Source organism: Phaenicophaeus curvirostris, chromosome 14, assembly GCF_032191515.1.
Source record: "Phaenicophaeus curvirostris isolate KB17595 chromosome 14, BPBGC_Pcur_1.0, whole genome shotgun sequence".
In the NCBI taxonomy this organism is placed as follows: domain Eukaryota; kingdom Metazoa; phylum Chordata; class Aves; order Cuculiformes; family Cuculidae; genus Phaenicophaeus; species Phaenicophaeus curvirostris.
In genome coordinates this window covers 7,197,707-7,220,805 of record NC_091405.1, presented here as the reverse complement: position 1 = coordinate 7,220,805, position 23,099 = coordinate 7,197,707, and the positions used below count along the sequence as shown (strand labels likewise).

The window sequence follows — 23,099 nt, the reverse complement described above, 5'->3', positions numbered from 1 at the left end:
AGAAATTTAACGAGGACTCTACAAAAAAAATATAGAGTCCAGTCCCTCTTCTACAGTCCTGCGAGCTACTGTAAAATAAATATGAATACAGAAACTGTTTCCATGAGCAAAGGAAAGCTCTCCATGAGGAAGAACCTTTCTTAACTGAAGTTTCGTTAACAAAAGCATTCATTTAAAGTGACATCCAACCTTAAAGTCCCTACCTTCAAGGAGCAGGAGCATCAGGGATAGCACAACATTCTGGAAGAAGCTAGACTTGCCTGCACCCCTGCTAAAGCACAAATAGTTTGTATGGGAACAGTACAGCAGATTCCCATCTTTGCAATCTAATTTGAATCTTTCTTTTCTTAACATAGCATCACAAACCAGCAAGTCTCAGTCTACAACAGTTTCTTGGAGGTATCCAAATTGCAGACTGTCAGCTTGACGTACAAGGAAGACACCACCAACAGGTGATCAACTGTTTTGGTGTGTGCAAAACCATCAAAGCTGAGCTTTTCTGTTCACATAATTTGCTTACTAAATTTCGCTACAGTGCCCAGAGGCATTTGGGCATGCAACACTAAGAAATAATTACGCTTCAGCCAAGGCATGCATGTTGCACAGCACTCTGCAAACACGTCAGTGGAATTCCAAGCTGCTATTACGCACAACTCATTGCTCTAGTTATCTGTCTTGAAGATCTAATTAATCCTCTTGCTCATCATTCCCTAAGCTTACACAGGAGTGTCTCAAAGCTTGCTGCCATTTCGCAAGTATGAAAAATAAAAAAAAATAGATGAAGCAGCTCTGAAGGGGACTGTGGGAAGAGAGACTGTCAACCCACATTCCTCTCACCCAGGCCAGTACGAAGCACAGTGCAGGATGAAAAGCTCTCCTCTGGTCCCCATCCCACACTCCTTTCAGACCATGGGAATGAGCCCCACTAACAGCTATCTCGCTCCAGCAAATCTAATCTGCACTTTGTGTATGACCTTGAGATAAGGGACATATAAAAATACATCTGCATGTATACATACAGCTGTGTACGCACACCCTGTGCTACGTGCATTTTAAAAGCTCTCCTACCTTCAAGCAAGACTGAGGTCAAGGGAACGAGGAAGGTTGCTATATCTTTACCCAAGCCTTTGAGTATTTCATTCATATTCAGGTTGTCCTTACATTAAAGCACTGAAAAACCACTGAACTGCACGGGGAAATAAAGGAGAATTTAGCTGTGTGGCACCTCACGGAATGCAAAGCCCAGAGGAACGGCTGTGTCCCTGCCACTGCTTCATTTGGACAGAGATCTCCTTTCAGGCTGCTGTAAAAGCATCATTAAAATCCAGAGGAAAAAGAAATTCAGGCCTGGCCAGCTGCTATACCCAGATGCAGTCCTGGCTGTCGACAGGAAAAGAACATGATTCCTCCCCCTCCCAATGTGTTTTCATGTTTTAATTTTGTCAAATTATTTGCTACCTGTTGTCATTTGACTTCGACTCCCCATAAATTTTATATAGCACTAAGTCTATGTCATTACAGTAATGAACATCATTTACAATACAATAACAAATACATTTGCTATCAGTCACTCAGGTGAGTTGCTCCAGATAATCCAGGAGCAGTAGAGTTGGTTCATTCCTTTATTACCCAAGAGCAAAGAAAGCTTTCATTAAACCTCTCTGAAGTTGAAGTTCCAAAGCAAAACCCTCCAAAGAACACTTTTCTACTAAGTTAAAATAAATTTCTGTGAATACTTATTTCCTACATTATCTTCAACCCAAACGAGAATTTCTAGTACAACACTTAATTCAAATTAAGAAAATGTTGAAAGGCTTCCTGCAAAAAACAAATACAGGATATTGGCAAGACTACAAGAATGAGGTAAAAACTACTGAAGACAACAAAATAATTTTCGTCTGACCATGTAACATGAAAAGGAAGTGTATTTCTTATATGACACCAGCAACAAGTCATGGTCCAGCAGAGAATAACCAGAATAACCACTGACCTCTTAATCCTTATACCGTGAGTTTAAACAGCTGAAAAATTACATAAAATGACAAAAATTACCAAAAACAAATCACTCCTCCTGCCATACCTACTCATTTCCATCAAACTGACCATCTCCTCTCATTTTTGCAGTTCCTCCAAGTATTTTTCGCCTGGGTCAGTCCGTTGTCGGTGTTGGGCCGACTGCTCAAGCCCAGCTATGCCAGACGGCGAGTCAGCCGTGGGGTGAAACTTGAGGTGTCCAAATGCACGCAACCACATCCAGTCTTTCCACTGCCACCCTGACTTTCCCCAAACTGGGAAACAAACTGAGTGTCAAGACTGCTGGGAAATTCAGAATTAAGTTTAAATGCTATCACCTGAAGCCAAGGAAAGTCACAGATACCATGACTGACCACCACCTGAGCTCTGCCTCATGCTGCCCAAGCCTCCCAGCAAGACTCACAACAATTGTTAGACTAAAACCACTGAAGCCTGCAAGCATCAACATTTTCTAAGGGTACACAAGGAACTGATAGTGGCATGCCAGGTCCTTCTTTACTATAGACAATGACCGTCACCAGAAAGAGAGGCAACATTCTGTCAGTCCTTGGAGATCGCTCCTATCCTGCAAATCCTTAGGAACATTAACCACAGCCACGACTGAGTCTTCCAAGAGCCTCCCTGTTTATTCATCATCTCAGGGCTGTACCCCTCCTCACACACATCCCGCTGTGACAGCAAGGCACAGGACCCACTCCTCCCCAGGTGCTGCTCCCCAGCCTTCCCAGTCATGCACAACACCCAGGTGTTTCCAAAGCCCACATCGACACAAAATGCAGCAGCACACACCTGATTCAAGAGCAGAGCTGGTCAGGTCATTGCTGCTGGTGTATTACTGCAAGATAATACCCTACTTATACATTCTGGTGTGAAAGCATGGGGCCAGACACAGGCACCACACTGAAGCTCCATCAGAATCCAACAGTTGTTCTCTTGGATCAGATGAAACCCAACTTCTGCCATCAGTGATGGGCACACAGATGGCACAAAGTGGGCACCACCTTGACATAAGCCTCAGGCACACACTTTGCAGTTGATGTAAACACCAAAATAAACATTTTGAAAACTGGACTCCAGTGATGCAGTACAAACTCTAAAGAGAAAGATGCCGAGTCCTCCTGCATTAGACAAGTGCCATCATCACCCACCATGTGACAGTGCTGTAGACAATCCCAGCAACTAGCATTCCAAAACACTAACATCACTATTTCATGTCAATCCATTTTGATTCTGCAATACAGACCTAGAAATTAAATCCCAGCCCCAGATAACTCAGGGTACAACACGCAGTAGCCTGTCTGTCTGTCCTACAACCAATCCTGTTTGAGTGTCCCCGTGACTCCCACACCACAACAGAGCTGCCTTCAGACCACTCCTCCATCACTCCCATTACCAGCAACGACCTTGCATCGCAACTACCACTTGGATTAATTCAATAAGGCAAAAATAAAAAATAAGAATCCATGACAATTCTACTTACAAAAAGAAATACAACATCCAGTGGCGATTTCCTTAAGTCACACAAGCACGCTGCTGTTTGGTAGGGGAGAGCTGTGCCCTGATTTCACCAGAAACAGCTACCGTGATCCAAAGTAGCCTCTAAAATTCCTAACTACTTAAATTCAAATTTAGAGGAAAAATTAAAGAAAGTCATTCTGCCTTTCCCCACTGTGGAGATGCTTGTATTTAAAAGAAGGGAGCCCAAAAAAATAACAAAGGAGAAGATTTATACCCAAGCTTCTCAAAAAAAATAATGAATTACTGATTTTTGCAGCTACTCAGTGGTAGGAACAGATGGTTACATGCAATAGTATTGACAACTTAACAAGCTCCCACCCCCAAAGGTGAGCTTCTAAGTCTGTTCCAAATTCAAGAGTTAAAAACATTACAGCTGAGACCACCACTCTTGGGGGAAGAGGAGAGTTTCAGGCAGTCCAAGGTGCCACAGAAATCAGCTTTACTCACCACTATGTTCAGCCTCACTGAAGGGCTGTGATGCCCCAAAATGCTTCAGCACAGCAGCCAGCAGCCACCTGCCCACACCCCGGATGAGCCCGGGCAGCGGGGAAGGCAGGCAACGCGGATTAAACAGTCCCAAGAAAAGCAGAGCTGTCAGTGTTTGTCTACCAAACCAAAGCCACCTCTGAGGACAGAAGAAACAGGCATGCCAGCTTCCCAAAATGTCTGGGCACGGAGAGGTTCTGGGAATCCAGGCCCCTGGGAGCCCCTGCCACTGTGACAGTGAGCACAGCTAAGAACCTGCGTCCCTTGAACGTCCACAAAATGTAGGTTTCTGCAAAAACACCCCAGAAACCCCTTCTCCCAGCTCCTGTACATCTCCAGCAACTGGAAACAATTAGCCTGTCCAGTCTCAATCCAAGAGTAAAACACTAATTAAAACATTAACTGGTTAAATACGTTTCAATGAAGTTATCCTCAAATTTCTGCCGGAGAAGTCCAGCAAACTGCTATAACACAGGATAACATGCAGCATTGCAAAAGCTGTCAGAACACCCGGGTCCTCAAGCATCTAATTAAGCCAGTAATGAATTAGACTGAGCCTGCAAATCTCAGCCCTCGTTGTCTTGTTCTTCTAAAATTAAAGCCTTGCCAAGAATTGAACCAAGGGAGCAGAAATAATGATAACACGTGCTCTCCATCTTCACACTCGACAGTGAAAACTTACTTTCCAGAAATGTTTCCTGTTTTATCAGGAGCCCCCTTCCAAAGAATATCAATAAAGCATATCCATCAATGCTGTGTTTGCTTCCAATAATTATAGCTTTCCCCTCTACAGGTACATATGAAAGCAACAGGGCTGCACCTGCCTGGTATCGTGTTAGACACTTCCATGGTTCAAATCATCTTATAATCACAGAGTGGTTTGGGTTGGAAGGGACCTCAAAGCCCATCCAGTTCCAACACTCCTGCCATGGGCAGGGACACCTCCCACTGGACCAGGTTGCTCAAAACCCAAGGTTTCATCACATTCACACTCCAGTTTTCCTGCCACTTTACATCACCAAGCAATGATCCCCACCTCCGGAGGTGCCAGGCAGCTGACCTGCACCTGTTGGACACGACTCTTCCCACTGCAGATGCCCAAGTCACTGGTGCATTTCCCTTGGCATTCATCATGCAACAGGAACACAAGTATTCATGCAAACACAAAAAAACCCTTCCTCCTCTCAAAGAACTCAGGAATTTACATGTCAGAATCACCAGGCTCGCAATTGTCTACATTATTATTTAAAAGAGCAAAAAGATAAGGGAACAAGAACAACCTTAAACTATTATTCATTCACAAGGAGCACAACAGTGAGTCTGGTCTTATCAGCAGGCCTTTGGTCTGCAGGCTCCTTGGGGTAGGAACAGATTGCACACCTCATGCTGCCAAATGCATCATCTGCACTTAATCATAGCATGATGGATAGCTTCGGAAAACAAGCAATTTCAGCCATATTTTGTGTAATCCTTCCATTCCACTCCAAAGCCCGTCATCTCGCACCCATAGCGCCGCTTCCTCAGGGTGGAGATGGTAACTTCGCTCTCTTCCAAGAACACACTTCAGTGCTGCACAGAACACTCGTAAAGAAATAAAATCATCACTCCAAGCACTGCACACCTCACTCTTCCAGCGAGCCTTCCTGCGTGGAGAAGCCTCCTGCATCACAACACATGAGAACCTGCCTGAAAGCCCTTTTACTTTCAGAAGAGGTCGCACCCAGGAACACGGTTGCACAACAAAGGAAGGGGTAACTGGCCACTCAAGCTCCAAATAACCCACAGACTCCCTTCCTCAAGTCATGCCTCCATGTGTCACCCAGGCCACACGTCCCATAGGAATCTGCCCGTGAAACAGACTCGGCCAGTAACTGGAAAGGACAATTCTCTGCACCCTCTACATTATGAGTTTGTTTTAATGAAGTTGTCCCTAAATGCAACTGCGATTTTTAAGTGTACGCTAGCTGATATAAATCTACAAAATCCTAACACAAATTTATACACTCTTTTTATTTTAAAAAAACGGGATTTTTGTGGTTCTAATGTAGCCTTCGGAGAAAAAAAATATTCAAAACCAAGTAGAGTCAGGGGAAAAAAAACAACCAACTAGACGTTTCCCTTCTTTTTTAGGTAATTATTGTCATGGTTTGCCCAGTTCCCAACAGGACACGAGAGGAAGGAGGACAAGTGTTCTATGTGGTTGTGGATAGCTCTTACCAAGAACTTCCTTCTGTGTCACAGTGAACGCACACATCTGAATTACACCCAAAGAAACAAGTCAAGCAAGCCATTTCTCAAAGCCTCTGCTTAGCTCAGATCTGTTCATTAGAGGTGCTGTATTGTGCACATGGGCCAGGTCAGCTCATTAGCAGTGGAACGGCCGGTGAAAGCGAATTACTCTAAGTGCTCCGCTCTCTAACATCTGACATGCAGGAAAGGAGCTTTCCTACCTACACTCCTCCTAAAGGTATGCTCAAATTGAGGGCATGTAGGTGGCATCTGCCAAAAGTGGCATGTGAATAACATCAGCAATTTAACAAATTCTGATAAAATACAGAGAACTGTAAAAGCAGCAATTCAAACACTCAAATCAAATGCTTAAACTGAGATTACAGCTGAGATTCCAGCTTTTTCATTGGGGTAGAGGGAATGATTTGAAAGATCTTTTCTGCAGGTGTCAGAGATGTTTCGTGTGCAAAAACCTCAAGCCCCTTTGACCGACAGAGACATAGGCTGTATTATAATAAAGCTTCTCTGTTTAACCTCTGCGTACAGTGAAGGTCTGGCTATAAAAATTAAATTGAGATTATATATAAAATAGACCAAGAAAAAAAGCTTACTAACAGTTAGGGAAACCCAGCTCACACTCACACAGGTACAACAGTGTCAGTGCCGTGCCAGAGAAGTGCACTCCACTAACTCACCTGCCACCCACACTGGCTGCAGGCTTCACCACGCACCAACACAAACCCAAACCACCTCAGCTGAAACACTCGAGGCAAACCCACACCTGAAGAGCCACCCAGCTGCTTTATGACACTTTCATCCACATTTTTCCCCCAGGAGAAAGGGCTCCACCACTTCAGGGGTGGGGTGAGGACCACAGCAGAAGTCAAACCCACAACCCACACAGCTCCACTCCTTCACTGTTACATGAGATTATTAATTCCAGTTGCACACGGCTTCCCTCCCCTCTCCAGGCCCTGCTTCACATCAATCTCTTGTCCCAGAAGATAACAGTTCCATACCTCAGATCCAGACAGAAAGCCTCACAGCTCAGCTCAGCTGTGGCCAACAGGCTAACAACAAAACGTACACTGGACTTCTGTTACGTTCCAACCCTTCTAATTTGAAAGAGATAAGGATTAAAACGTGGAAAATAAAGTCTGGAAGCTCAGAAGAACACTTCCATGCAAAGAAAAACCTTCCTTGTGGACTACTAAGCTCTATTTCCCCCAAAGCAGTAAAAATTGAAAACCGCATATGAACATATTTAAGAACATTAATAGAAAAATAACAAGCAGTTAAGTAAAGTCACATTCCACCTAAACAACACTACCATTATTGCAGCATCTGACTGTCGGAGGACAATTCAATCCTGGAAACATATTGTAATTGCTTTTTCCACTATGGGCCTCAGCTTTACAATTGTATCCTTCTCGGGAGGTCAGAACAAGGCAGGCTGCAGCTCTGAAAAGCAATTCTGTTAGCAGCACTACCTTATTCATTCTTTTAATCTTACACCTACGTATTCATTATGAACTCCGTGAAATACCAGTGCCAAAACCACCATCAAAAGCTGCTGCAATCTCTCTGCTGCTCAGAGAACGCCTTGACCCCTCAGCTTCCCTAATGAAGATGTCGGGTAAGTGCAAATCACGGCAGCTGCCGGCTCCAGCGCTGGGGACAGATACTGAAAGCCAGTCGAGTCACCAAACCCCCACATGCAGCAGTTGCTGTCAACAAGTAAAAAGAAACCACCATGATGAACCTGGCTTATTTTGAGCAAGCCACTTGAAACAGCTCAGCAAGAAAATCCCTAGACTACCCATCACGGCGTGAGCGCTGCCGTGTTGCAGCCATTCCCTCCCTTTTCTCCACCCGTTTCAATAGGGCCTCTGCTGTTATCACTGTGAAAAGTTGGAGGAGGGGAAACCAAAACTACACCACACAAAAAAACAAGTCCATTTTAGAGAACTGAGGGCAGCAATGTTTGTAGCAACTCCTGCATTTCACAATAAAGGAGCCATCTACCGAGATGGAGAAATCCGAGTCTTTCATAACACTTCCTGCAGCAGAACAGGCCCTCTGCTCCCTCCACACAATGTACCACAGCATTCTTGATCCTCCAGCCGCACCAATACAACTACTCCTGGGTCAGCAGATCACACCACAAGCAATCCACATAAACCTCTAAATATTTACATTTTATTTGAATGCAGACTATCTTGGTGATGGGGTTAACTGAGCACCATCACCGACAGTGGTACTGGCAGATGGGATGGGAACAAGTGACCTCCAGGAACCAAAACACCCTGCCTCGGGCTTCAACCAAAGGGAACGGCACAGTGGATGCCCTCCAAGTCCTCCTTCAGCATCCAAGCTTTATTTCCATTAGCTAGGCTATGAAATGTGGAACAACATCATGAGAACAGAGCCAATGCAGCAGGAACTCACTACGAAAGTAAGCCTGGTCCTGAAGATCAGGCTCCTTGGCCTCTTTCCATGGAGAATCGAGGCAGCATCCTTTACAGCAAGCTACACGCTGGTACACACAGGCTGCTTGAGCAGGGAAAACATGTGAAACAGCCAGTTTTGTGCCCCACTGGATTTTCAGTCACAAGTTTACAGCAAGGGCAACCTCATTCTCACAGTCACAAAGGGAGGAGTGACAAAAGCTGAGCATTTTCACAGTACAACTTCCCTTCAGACAAGACAGAAGGCAGCGCACCATCACTGCTCTTTGGCACACAAGGACCACAGTGCTCCAGGTTTTACCCACACACAGCACAAGGAGACAACAAAAATGACCAGGACCTGCTTTTAGAACAACTGCCTTTTGGGATGAGAGGTTTTCAGCCAAGCTTGGGCCAGACATCAGTTCTGTTCAACCCTTGGACTACTCAGAGGACTGCACATTAGCACACTGGTCGATAGCTACACGATGAACCACAGGGACCGTGTTTGCGTAGCCCCCCATCAGCACTCAGCCTCTGAATTCCCCTCTGCAGAGTTTCAGAACATGCCAGACTTGGGTAACTTGTTTCAGCCAGCCCTGGAGGATTCTGATCTTTCCTTGTTCCAACATCTCTGTACTGCAGTGGCCACTCAATACGCATTGTCAGCAATGCAATAGTCTGTCTTTGCAGAGCAGTGGATAAAAACTTATTTTACTGGAAAAGGTCACTTCACTATTGTCTCTCAGGGCTCACAAAACCCACAAAGCAAAATCACCCATCTTTCTCCTTTTTTTTTTTGTTTCACAAGCCAGAGAAACATCTGCCTTCATAGTAACTATTTCTTTCTACTCAGTGTGAAATTTTTGTCACATCATACATCCTCAGCCTTCATCTCGTCCAGTTTTTCCATCCACGGTTTCAACTAGACTCATCATCAATAGAGCATAGCTTTACATAAACCAAGTACAAAACATCCCAAGAGAAAAGGGCTAAAGATGGAGAAAAGCACATGTGGTAAACTTTTCTAAAGGGCAGCTTTAGCCATGTAATGTATAATTTAAGCTCTCGGCAATAATGCTAACAGATATTGGTGGCCAAAAGGCAGGGGATGTAGCCCAAAGGCCCAGGAGAGATGCAGCTTGCCATCATGCTCTGGAACCCACCAGAAAGCAAGTCCTTCTGCCCAATGGGAAGAACACTACAAATATTCTGGAATGTTTAGCAAGTGTTTAAGTGAAAGGTACTGCAATCAATAGAACCTTGCTTTTAAAAGTATGGTCTGCATTCAAAAATGCAAAGCACCATTCACTTGCAAACTAAAAATGAAAAATCTTTGTACTGAACTATGACACACAATGGGGAGTAAACAGCCTGGTTTAGCTTTGATGTCACGATCCGGCTCAGTTTTTCAGAGAACTGCAGAGCACCCATTAAGGAAAGAGTTACTGCACACCACCACAAAAGGTCTCACACCTGATACACTTTAATTACTTCGCTGCAGCAGGGGAGAGTTACATGCCTAGCTTGTTTTGTTTCACTGAAATGTTTCTACTGCTATTAATGTTCACCATGGGAAACTGAAATAACCCCTCATCTCTCTCTGAATACCTTAGAACTGTTATGGACAAACTAAAGTTGGGGAGGGTTCCCCTCCAAACCCAGGATGAGAGAAACCCACCAGCTTGCAAAGCCACTGGTAGACCAAACCTGTACTTCTACAGAGATTAAAGCCCCTCCAACCATGGTCTTTATCATAACAACAACTTCAGCATAAACCATCCCACTGCAGCAAAAGCCAAGAAGTCAGCCACGTTCCCACAGATCCACAAAGGAAGCAATACACTGCAGGTTCTCCACAGAGTCTTCTCCATGGCATTTCTGGGCATGCTGCAGATGACCTTGAACATCGCACCACAGAGCTTCCCCTCCCTAGCACTGCCGTAACACACACTGCAAAGCAGAGCTCCCGAGAGCACAAACAGCAGCTTTTATTCAGGCCACAACACACTAAACTGCCAGTACCGCAGGAAAAACAGCAAGAACACACTCCTTTCAACCAGCCACATCCGTATCACTTCACTTTCCAGGGGACAGCACTGACCTCTCTCATCCTCTCTCAAAACATGAAGGCAAAAATCTCTTTTCCACCCTAAATTCCACTCTAAAACAGCCTATTATTTCTACATCTGCTAACATTACCAAAAAGTTGAAGCCTAACACTGAATCAGCATACTGGGAGGTTTCTCTGCCCAAAATCAAACATAGGTGCCATCTGTTTCAATTACACAAATCACAACGAGACATAACATTGTCAAACTGGTACTTCTTAATAGATTTGGGTTTTTAAGACAGTTTGAAAGTGAAGAGAAAGAAAGAGGCCCTCGACACACTAGACAGAGGAGTATATTTAGTACTTTGCAATCAACAGCACCGACAAGCTGGGCAGACCACTGGACAAACCAGTGCTGGAACCGCCCCCACGGGAAAAGCAACTTCTGCTTTCACTGAAGTCAGGGAAAAATGTTGCTACGCTTGACATGATACAAAAGTGAAAGAGCACCTTGTAACTAAAGGCACTCCCTAAAGTTACTAACCAAGAATATCTTATTTCATGTAAATTTCCATTTTTTACTTTCTAATTTCAGAAAATAAAGAAAAACATTCTTAAAAGCACCCCACAAAAAGAAACATTGACATGGACACACGCACTTGTCAGGTAATAACAGAGAAGATTTGGGCAGAAGGAAGGTAAATATTTACCGATTCCATAGTTGAAAGCTGTCTTTAGCAGGACATGTATTAAAATCCAACAGAGACGTGTCCCAAAAACGCTGTGAAATCTGAAAAACACAGAAATTGGTTCATTAGAAAGTGAAAATATATGATTTAATTTTATTCACAAGCACGCTATATGCAGTATGTGGAGGTTACTAAATACAAACACTTGCCTAACCCAGAAATAAACTTCTTGATAAGGAGTCTGCACAAACAGAAGCAAAACAGAAACTGTGGAGGGCTTAGCAGAGCATCAGCCAAGCTCCATAGCTTTCTGATAAGAGATTATTAGAAAGTGTACTTGTCTCAAGGTTTCTGTGTTGAGTTATAGTCGTTTTATTTATGAAAAAAGGTATGTCACCCCTCAACCACGATCAACCTATGCACTGACAGGCTGGGCAGGGAGGAGTGAACCTGCCACGGCTGCCCTGTACCGGGATTTCACTTTCTTGAATAACTTGTATTGAATTACCTGTGACACAAGCACTTTCTTTTCAAGCATATCTTAGATCTTTGCTATGAACAGCAGCTACATCTATCACAAACCTCCAATTTCAACAGCTCTTGCTGCACCTCTCAGGGATATTTTTCCAGCTACAAATTCGCATACAAAATTCCCTATGCCAGGCAGGAACCAGCAGGAGCTCTCAGCTCTCAAGGCAAAGGCGAATTACATTCATTAACTGGGCGACTGAACTGGTACATGAAAGGGTCGGTGGGCGATTCCGAGTCGAAAACCGAGCACCTGAACTCTCCCCCACTTCTCACGCCAGAGGAGCGCTCAGCCGGACACTGCCGAGGAGGCTCGGGTGACAGTCACGTCAGCACAGGCAGAAACTCAGCTGTCTGACAAGCACCAGGGCTGCAGTGAAACGCAGCCCATGAGTCACCGCTGCCTGCGCACCCGATGGGCACCTTCGCTCCCAAATAAAATTCTCCCCCAGCCAGAGCAAACTGGTCTGCTCCAGCTGAGATCCCAACAGAAGCCACAGTCATTATTCCAGTGATGCGTCTGGCTCCCCAGCTGCAGAGATGAGTCTTGGACAGCACAGCTCAGTAGGAGCCCCAACAAGTCATAGGAGCAATGCAGAAGGACCAGAGAGGCTGGGCAAAGCCACATGTAAAACACTGTCTTATCCCAGATTTATATCCATGAGGAACCAACCACCCTCCAGATACCTGTTCAGTATTAGCAAGTTCTTACTTCCTCTGATAAGGGACCTGTAAATATGGGACAAACCTGTGCTCTAAACAAAAGCAGAATTTATTCAAAACATGCACTAGATCTGAGCTTCTGTCGCGCTTCCACAGAGAAGGAACTTCACAAAAGGAAGAAGCCAATGCCATACTTCAGACTACAACCACTAAAGCTCAGCTGTGCCGGGCACCAGGTCTTCCCCAGCCCAACCGGGGTCGGCATAAACAGGTTACAGAGTTAATGGCCAACTCCAGTATTGCTCGCTGCCAAATTCCCCACTTAAAATCTCGTGTCCCATTTGATCTTTAGACTCTGAAACCAAGCCAAGAGACACAACGACCAACCCTCGTTCCAGCTGACAATGGAAAATTTGGATTCCTTCCAAATTACCTTTTCTTCTAAAACGAGAAGTTCTAAAAACCAATTTTATACTCAAAAACACACATATATAAAGTTACAAATGGGGAAATGCAAAGTACAAAAAGTATTCTTTTCGGCAAAGCCAACCACTGCTTTTATTGACTTTCTCCATTTACAGCTGCCCCTTGTGAAAAGCTAAAGACTACCCAACTCGCACAGACCATCACAACTCCTAGGATCATCACATACTGGTCCTCATCATCCTTCCCATTACACTCTGCTTCTTATGCTCCTCTAAACCCTCTCCCATGGATGCCTTAACCATGGAGCATCTTTCAGGCACCCAAGCACTGCTTTTTAAGCCTTGTTTTTAGTCTATTATCCTCCCAAATTCTGCCACCGCTACTTCAAGGCCCAGCTCCCTGGGACTGTGCTCCAGAGTTCGACATTTCTTGTACAGCAACAGACTTAGCTTCATATTATTTTCTCACAACTTAGCAGCCAATAGGACTGGCCCATGTAGAGCACGTGACAGATCAATTTGACATAGTATTGCTGCCTTTCACCTTATAAAAGACTTCCCTGATGTAGCTGGACGTGTGCACTGTCTTCCAATGAGTCTTTACAGTACCATCCATAGAATCATAGAATCATTAAGAGAGAAAAACCCTCTAAGATCACCAAGTCCAACCATCAGCCCAACACCACCATGCCTACTAAACCATGTCCTGAAGTGGCAAACCTAAATGCTTTTTGAACATCTTCAGGGATGGTGACTCTACCACTTCCAGGAGAGACCCTGAGGATGTGTGGGACAGATGAACGGTGGAAGAGATCGGCAATCCTGAGAGAGCCTCATTTGCTTTGAGAAACTTTCATTCTCTGATGCGAATCCCTTCACTCCCTGAAGATGTCCACATGAGCAACACAGCCACGTCCAGGGCAGAGCTGCTACCAACTAAGCTAAAGGAAGTCTTTGGAACCACAGCAAGAAGAAGCAGGCCAATATAAAACCAAAAAAAAAGCAAAGGAACACATAAGGGCACACGGTCCTGACGCAAAGAAAGGAAATCCTGCAGCAGGGAAGCTTTTCCAGACAAGCAAAAGGGAAACAAATTAGTTTTCTGACATTTTTCTTTCAAAACAGCGAATGAGGTAAGGACAGACAGCTATCTCATGTTTTTTCCAAGGCAAGAGAGCCCTGGGGCCTTGACAGATCCCCTGATGGGGAACTGCAGTCCTACAGAGTATGATGACAATGCTCACACAGCATCTTTCCAGCATGATTCCCTCACCCCTTTCATACTCTTCTCCACAATAAAAGTCACAACTCTAATTAGAGCGATCCACTTAAACAGAGATAAAGATAAACTGGAGGAAAAAAAGCCCAACTTCCAACTAATTATCTGGAAAAAATCAGTTGCTGCCTGCCAACAGCAGTGACTACAATCAATTGTGAAGAAAGTTATCATAACGGTCTACAGAAATCCTGTCCCACCACAGTGGGGATGTGGTGCTTAGGGACACAGTTTACTGGTGGCCTTGGCAGTGTCGGGTCTACAGTTGGACTCAATGATCTTAAAGGTCTTTACTAACCTAAAGAATTCTGTGACTGTGTGACAAACAGATTCACAATTTATGCCTGTTTCCTGGCCTACGCAGAGCAATTTTATTCATTACTTAGCTCACATATAAAATATACGTCAGGTATTGAAACACTGACTATATAAGAACCAGGTACCTTTCACAATGAACATTGTACCACTTCATAATGAAATAGTTATCAAATTTCTTAAGAAGTGCAGCAAATACTTAGTCAGAAAATGCCTAACACAGATCACAGGCAGAACCTGACTGGTAATATGCATTTGGGTCACTCACACAATGTTCCCAATGTTTCTATTCATAACTGACTTGACTTCCAAAAGCCTAAACTGTAATTAATAATGTTAGACACCTTTATCCATCCAATTCTCTTAGCTTTAGCCTGATGAAAATGTATCGCTCCACAAACAGCGTTACTGCTGTGGTTTCCCCTTCTGTGCACTGACAACACTGATGGCTGGACAACGTTGACACATGCCAAACTAACGGCAGCTCATGGGAACCGTTCTGCAAAGCGAAACAGCAGGCTCTCAGCCTTCCTTTGGGTTGAAACAGTGGTATAAACACCAAAAAAAAAAATATTCAAGGTGCATAGATTCTGGTTTGAAATAGGCTCAGTTATTCAAGACTGTGAAATCAAGACTGTTCCAGAGTAACACAAAGTAATTTGGAAACTCTGGGTAAGCAGACAGTTCCATTAAAAAATTTAAAGTTCTCCCACTAACTTCTGCTCCTTCACACGTAAACTCATCAGTTGGGAATGCAAAGGACATTGATTCCTCTTGCTGCACTCTCAGACCAGAAGATTTAGGGCACATAGTGCAACTTCGCCTAGCACTCGCTGAAAAAACTGGGAACCGAGTGATTTCGAATTATCTTCTTTAATAAAAAGGTGTCTCGTAACTTGACAAAAATCGGTATTCGAAGACTGAAGTTGCTTTACAATCACAAGACGACCTGAAAAAAAAACATGTACCTGCATTCAGGTTAATTATGGACTGTATACACCAAAGCACTGGGGCGGGCACCTGAAATCTGAAAGGAACAGTAGCTGGTCCCAGCCATGAGGCAGGACGTGGCTTCATGGACTGACGTCAGCCACAGAAGAACAAGACTAGATTGGTTCTGTGCAGATATCATGTCTCTTGGAAGGGTCTCTATTAAAAATGCGCTCAAGATTCAGCAATTTTATACATCCTAAATGTCATCAACTGAATGTTAAAAGGGTTCTACTCCAACTTCCACTTTACAGGGAGCAAGAAAGCCACTGCCTGCTGAAGTCTCATTTCAAACAATCAAGAGGCCAGCCTCCACAGAAGTGAGCATATTTTTTCTTATTAGTCCTTCTTGGAAGCAAAAAGTAAAACATCGTACTTAGATTTAAAGACAAACTTGCATCCATCCAGCTTTCATGCTCATCCAGAACTGAGATGCTTAACAGAATGCCAGCAGGAGATGCAGATTCTGGTTTAGACCAAATTCTGAATGGAAAAAAAAAAAACACAACCACCCTCTCTCTAGGGAGCAGGACAGCCTTTTTCTATAGCTCTCATCTGCTTCCCTAGAAATAATTTCAGGAAGACACAGAATTTCAATGAGGCATCTTTCCAAGGGCTCCAGTAAAAACACACACTGGGGAAGACACGAGGTGCTTTCAGATAAACTCTGCTACCTCAGACGTAAACCTCAAAGAGGTACAACTACAACAAATCTGCATGGAGGGGAAATCCAGGAATGTTTTCCAATGCATTCCATAGGCACACGAAGAACCCGATGAGACTGCCTGCACGGCTTTATGTGGCAGCCTGTGTACAAACACCCAACTTTCACCCTGCTGAAACGATGAAAAAGACCTATTCTCAGAAATTGTAAAACCACATTACAACTCAAGAATCTGAGAAAAACAAGGGAGGGAGGGAGAATCCATAAGCAAACAGCACTACAAAACCCACGCACTTATCAGCTGCATGTCTTCCAGGAGTATTTGTAGGTACCTTCTGCAACAACAGGGATTATCTTCCTGCCTGGTTACAGCACCCAAGTCTGTTAACAATCAAGTGCTGGAGCACAGGGAAGAAATCAGAGTGCCTCATACATAGGAACTCCAGCCTCCGCTCCTTCCCACAGTGTTCGTTCGCGTCCCTTGAGCACCTAGAGCAGTCCTGCCCACTGCAGCATGGAAAGCTTTCCTATGGCGCCTTGAGAGGACAAACAGCTAATAAAGATTATCAGATTCAGGACAATTTCACCCAAGAGCCTGGAAAAGCACACCCAGAGACCGCTCTGCACCACTTGGGACTATTTAGAAAGAGAAGGAAAAAGGAGAAGTGCTGCACTAGACATCTGAAGGGAGGGAGAAAGCTGTTTCCAAGAAATATGCAGAAATTAGAGATAAATGCCTTTAACTGAAATCCCCTGCACCCTATCAGCAGCTTCCAGACCAACCATCTCCAAACACACACACATTGAGCAAACTCTTATGGTCAGTGGGACCAGAGTCACCGTCGTTCACACATCTCCTTTAAGAAGAAATTTCCAGCAGCGTTGTGAGCTGCAGAAGGTGCCTTTTACTGGAATCGACAAAGCAGCAAATATTTCTGCAGCAATCACAGTAGCCAACTATACTCATGCAATACCAGTTACTGATACAAAAAAACAAAGTGCAGAGAGAATTCCACTGGTGCTTAAAAAAAGGAAAAAAACACCCTTTAAGAATGTTTGATTGTGACAAAATTGTAGCATCAAGTAAAATTTCATTTGATAGCTTTCAGAAACTAAGTAGGTAATTTATTCTTCGTCTCACAGTTCCTTTATTTTGCCCTGCAGTCAACATGCATGCTGAGATCTACATTTTTTAAAGCTCCTGTCATCTTTGCCACTTGATAAAAAGAAATAACCTGATACTGTCCTCAAAAACACAGATCAAGATACTTATGCGTGGGCTGAAGAGACTAAGGCTCAATTTATCCCACCAAAAGAAGCATGAAGGAAGGGAAAGATGTTGTTCCTGTGGAACTAAATTGTCCTTTAAGTGTTTTAACCGAAAGCCTGACACGAGCAACAACTCACCAGAAACTGGGGTCTGACAATAGTCTAAATTCAGAAACAGACAAGTTCTTTAGAGATTTCCCATGAATGAAAAGAATCCAGGATCTGTTACATCAAATTACTGGTTTCAATGTGTTTCAGGTATTTATCAGGATATGTGCTTTTTTCAACTCATTAACGACACTCGTTAACGGCATTTACACACTGATATAACAATCGGACTTGGGTTCATCTTGGCTGACCCCAAGAAATCGCTGCACACCACTGCTGTCTACTTTATAAATCCTCCAAACACCATGCCTGCAAAGAGAACTGGAAGCAATGCTTGCGCTCAGTATGTTTGTGTCTCCTTTTATAGCAATCAGACTTAAGAAGTTCAAATCTAAACCCTTTAGTTCATTCCAGTAGGTCGAAAGGTAGCACAGACATGCATAATTGCCTTTATATTTGTATTGCATTAAAATAAAAAAATAATTATCAGCAGAAGGCTTGTGTTTCACTGAGCTTAACCCTCACAAGAACATACAACAGAGTTCAGCAATGAACCCTGAAGTTACTTGATGTTGCATCTTTATAACTGGTTATCTGTTCACATCTGACATTTAAAGTTCTCTGTCACTCAAAAACACCTCAAAATCTCTAACTCCCAAAATCACCAATCATTTTTCCTGGGAAGATCCACAAAAGCAGCCTGAAAGGTATTTAGCAGGGTAAAAAACTGGGGCTGTCAGAAGAGTCCCAGCCCCCACAACAACCTGAAAGCTTAAATCACTGAAGGAACTCATTCTTTCTTGGCGTGATGTGGCAGAAGAGCAAAGCAAGCCTGAACAGTTTCCACTGAACCAGATTTTTCAATTGCATGCACACAATTAAGAGCTCTGGAAACACACAAGCATGTTCCCTCATCTCTCCTCCTTTACCCTTACCACCCTTCTGTGGCTTCTCTGATGAGTGGAAAGTATTAAGTCAAAACAGTTTCTGCAATTTCCTTAACCAACCCTGGCCTGAAGTTCAAGGCTACAGCCTGCCCTTCTGTACCAGCAAGCAGAGACAAGACCCAGTCTGCCGGTCTGGAGGACACGCTGTTTTCCATGCTATGATTTAGTCTTCAAGTTTAAAAAAAAACCTCCCCTAGCTTTAAAAAACATTGACTATCTTGAAGATTATGCGCCTTAATCAGAAAACGGATAAACAAGTCTCAACTACGCTACCAACACTTGCCTTTTAAAAGCATTAACTTACACCGAGAGACCATCTCTGTCACAGATGGAAACAAAAAAATGCTTAGGCATCCAAAAACAGTTATCCACTGTCACTTGAGCAGTCTGGGACACTACAGACATCCTTGTTCATCAGCCCCTACACTTCCAAACGATTCTCCAGACCCTTTCAATTTTTCTTTTTTAGAGCTCCGATATGACATGTAATTACCTAAGACTGCTGGGTCTTTCCAGCCAGATTGAATCTCTTCCAAGAAGATGCATAATCAGGCTCATTTCTTTATTAAATGAGGTGCATGTGCAAAGCAAAGACCCACTGCTTTGCCTTGGAAGAACACGTCATTATTACTGGTACACGATCATACATGTTAAGCACGTGAGAACATGTTGCCGAGAAAACCTTCAGCACAGAACAGCAGCATCAGATCTGCTTTCAAACAACCTGAACCAGTTAGCTACCCAGACAGAAAATTCTACATCAAGATGTACAGAACCCTGAAGCTATTTATTTTAGTGTGTAGTAAGCTGTTAATCCCCAAGTCATTTGGAAGAGACACAGGATGCACAATGGTGTGGATTTCCAAAGCAGAACTGTTGCACGATTATTTTTAGTTCACACAAAAATGAGGAGAAATTGGAACCTCTGTGTCCTCAACATTCGCTAAGCCTCATCTGAAAAGTAATAAATTTCCAATACAATTATTCTGTAGGTCAGCTAATACAACGACAGTAGAAATGGCACTATTTTTAAAGCTGAAGTACAACAGCATGCATGTAGACACATAAAATGAAGGGCAACACACAGCTGAAAAAGAAACATATTATGAAGCACTATCCAGGAAAACACTTTCTGGTCATCGCAGAAACCAACACATGAGAAGTTCAAGTAAAAGGTAGGGGGCAAAGACAACAAATGCTCTTCTTGGAGAAAATTCTCACTACTGGAGCTGACAGCATGAACAGTAACATTCCCAGATATTGAGTATAAGGTTTGTGGGAAAAGTAAAAGAAATTAATTAACTATTAGAAAACTCTGTGTATATTAAAAAGGTGCAGAATTTAAGTTTAACAAAAACCATCTAGAAGGTCACTTAATTCCTGTCCACAGGCACCTATAAAAGAATCACAACAGACTTATCCCACAAGCAAATCAAGCAGCAAGTTTCTCTAACTCACATTTGTCACAGCCACCCTAGAAACCTACTACCACCTGTGCTTAAAAACAAAAAAATAACCCCAGTCACCTCAGGGAATTTCTACCATTTGAGATCCAAAAGATGAACGATAAAGAATATGCTGATGTGCCATCAAAAGGGACACTCAAAGGTGATTTTCAAGATAAAAGCATGGCCCATCTTTGAGAGCTAAAAAACCCCACCATGCTGAACAGAAGGAAGTCAGGCTAAAAATCCTGAAGCTTCAACTTGTCCTAATTAAGCTCCAAGATGCTGGCCCTCAACACCCCAATGAAGACAAGCAGAATATCCTCTGGCATTGAGCTAGTAATTTAAGGTTAGATTACAGTTGCTGTCATATTTTGGTTTCCTCCTCCTTTTCATTGCTCCTAAAAACAAGTCTGAAGTGGGACAAAGACAGATGTCCATCATTAGAGTGAATACCTTCCCAGTAACTTCAGTGAGAGCCCTTTACTCATCGGCTCCACTCAAATTCCCTTTGTATGTTCTTCTAAGGGAAGGAAGGAGGGTTAATGATGCTACCAGGCTAGGAAGAGCATGACTTTATTTAAAAATACAAGTCTGCAATTTCTTACTCTGTGCTCAATTTTAACACATTGAGAAAATTCAGACCATTCTCTGGGAGAAAAAGAGTGACAGACACATTTGTCACCTTTACCAGCTCTGATACTTGCAGCCATGCAATTCAGTAGCAAATTGGATACAGGTTACTATTAATAACTGAACTATTCCTTTCCTCTCTGAAAGCTGATTTGTGAGAAGGATGCATGCATCCCATTTTAAAACACACTAATTAGCCAAGGAGGAGTCAAGGAAGTCACTGCTCAGCCTTCAAGAACAGATATGGTCTCTCTCAAAGAAAGAAAAAAAAACAGAGCAAACTTATCCCAGGAGCACATATTGCTCGCTCCGTGGAGCAGTTTACAACCTGTCAGCCAAGAAAATTATGTGTAGTCACACAAACACCACAGCCTGAGACTTCTGCAACTCAGATAAGGGTTACTGTTCTTAAGCACACGGGGGTCTCACCGAAAGGCTCATGACTAGACACTTGCAGCCACTACAAGCACCCGGTGACACCGTTCCCTGCCACAGCAGCAGACCCGGCTCCATGACTCAGGAGGTCCTCAGAAAGCAACATGAAAAATGCAACTGTTAAAATGTATTCAAGTCTTCCATTTCCAGAGTTACAAGTGCCTTAAAATCACCTCAAATTACATGGCAAGGAGACAGCATAAAGGAAGCGCCTCCCTGATTTACACCCAGCACCTCCCCGCTATCGCCCGAGTCCTGGCAAGTTAAGGTCAGAATAAAAAGAATCTTCAAAAACACCACATAAATTGAAAGCACCTACAGCTTCCACTGATTATTATTTTCCCCTTCTATTATAAGCCCTGAACACGTTTAAGTAGCAGTTGCCATCATTAAAGAAGTTGTTCCCTTCCCATTTTCTGTTCTCCTGGAAAATGAACACCTTGGCAGCAGCAGGTAACGGCAACCAAGCGGCAAGCTGGCTGCGGCAGCCTCCCCCGCTACGGACACGGGTCCAGAAAACAGCAAGTAGAGGGCACAGGCCACCTTGGCCACAAAGACCCACTGGAGAGCATGACTACATAATAGAACAAGGAAGTCCAATGTTTGTCCGTGTACGTCTGTTTAACCCAGAACCCAGCTCCTCCAGAGGGGCTCCAATTTACTGGTTGCAGTTCAGTAAAGCTGAACAGGGAGATCTCTGGATCCCCTGCTTCCCCTCAAGCACTGCTGGAGCTTGTCTGTAAATCAGCTTAACCTGCCAGTCCAGCAGAAAACCTACTCATCTTTCTCTGCCTACCGCTCTCCCATCTCGGAAGGGGTAGAGCTGGCTCATGTGTCCCAGGAAGCAGCCGGGAGGCTGAGGGACTCCCCCCTCCACAGCAGCGCTGAACTGGCTCCGGCCGTGCCATGGAACCGCACCCCGAGAAAATCCACAAACACAGAGCAAAAGGGCATATCCCTTCCTTCAAACACATCACCGTCCAAATAAACAGCACAGAGGGTGGCAAGGAAAGCGCTCAGAGGACAAAAGGACAGAGTTAGGATTAAACCCAGTCCCTTGATCCCCAGCCAAATGGCCTACCCATAAGCCCACGCAACTTCCAGAGCCAATTTAAAATCCTGAGTGTGCTATACTTTAGGTTATAAAATCATATTTAGACACACAGTTGAAGTGTTCTTTGCTCTGTTGGTGGCTAAAAACAATCCCTTTGTCATCAAATCTTGCTTCAGCAAGCTGACATGACATTTTTAACTCAGGAAATAAGATAATTATGGTTCAAGGTAAACAGCTACAACTGTGCATCACAAACAGTTTCTAATTTTAAGCCTGAGTCCCTCTAATGCCATCCATATTTTAAAGAAAGTTTCCTTAGATATGGTTTAGGCTGAGTAGTTCGTGCTTGAGCCCTGTTGTGGATCAGCATCAACACTGAGTCTCAGGAAAACAAGGGCAGGCGTAGCAGATAAAAGTCTGGCAGATGCGGCAGGTGAGCTCCTGTGTCAAAATCCGTCAGGGTAAGCCAAACATGAAAGGAGAGAAAATACACTCTGAATCTTAAACAGCTTGAGAGGTGAAAACTGCATCTCATCGCTCTTAGGAAGACACAAAGCAGTAAGCATGGAGAGCAAAGCTACACATACTTATGCAATGTTTGCTATAAGTCATTTTATATCAGAGACCTCAAACACCCCACTGCAGCTTCCCCATGGCACAAACAGCCAGAATTCAAGCTATAACTTGCTGCAAAAATATCAGCTACCAAGATGTTCAACACAAGGCAGTAAACTCACCTCCAGCCATCCACACTGTGTCTAAACTAGCCCTTACCCTGCTGCTACCACAAAACACTCTCCTGAGTTACCTAGAAACAGAGCCCTACAATCAACAGAAGCATCGCCGCTGAGACTTCGTGAGCCAGCAATGCTGAAGCACAACATCTGAACT

General features: G+C 43.7%; 2 protein-coding genes across 2 annotated transcripts in view; one reads left to right on the top strand and one right to left on the bottom strand.

Moving 5' to 3' along the window:
* Positions 1-23,099, top strand: part of DPEP1 (dipeptidase 1) — a 237,257-nt gene that overhangs the window by 129,277 nt on the left and 84,881 nt on the right. The gene's annotated exons all lie outside the window — the stretch shown is intronic.
* The window catches only part of ANKRD11 (ankyrin repeat domain containing 11), a 155,222-nt gene that overhangs the window by 116,835 nt on the left and 15,288 nt on the right, over positions 1-23,099 (bottom strand). The window contains 1 exon segment of the mRNA XM_069868647.1: positions 11,478-11,557. The gene's annotated coding sequence lies outside the window, so the exon portion shown is untranslated.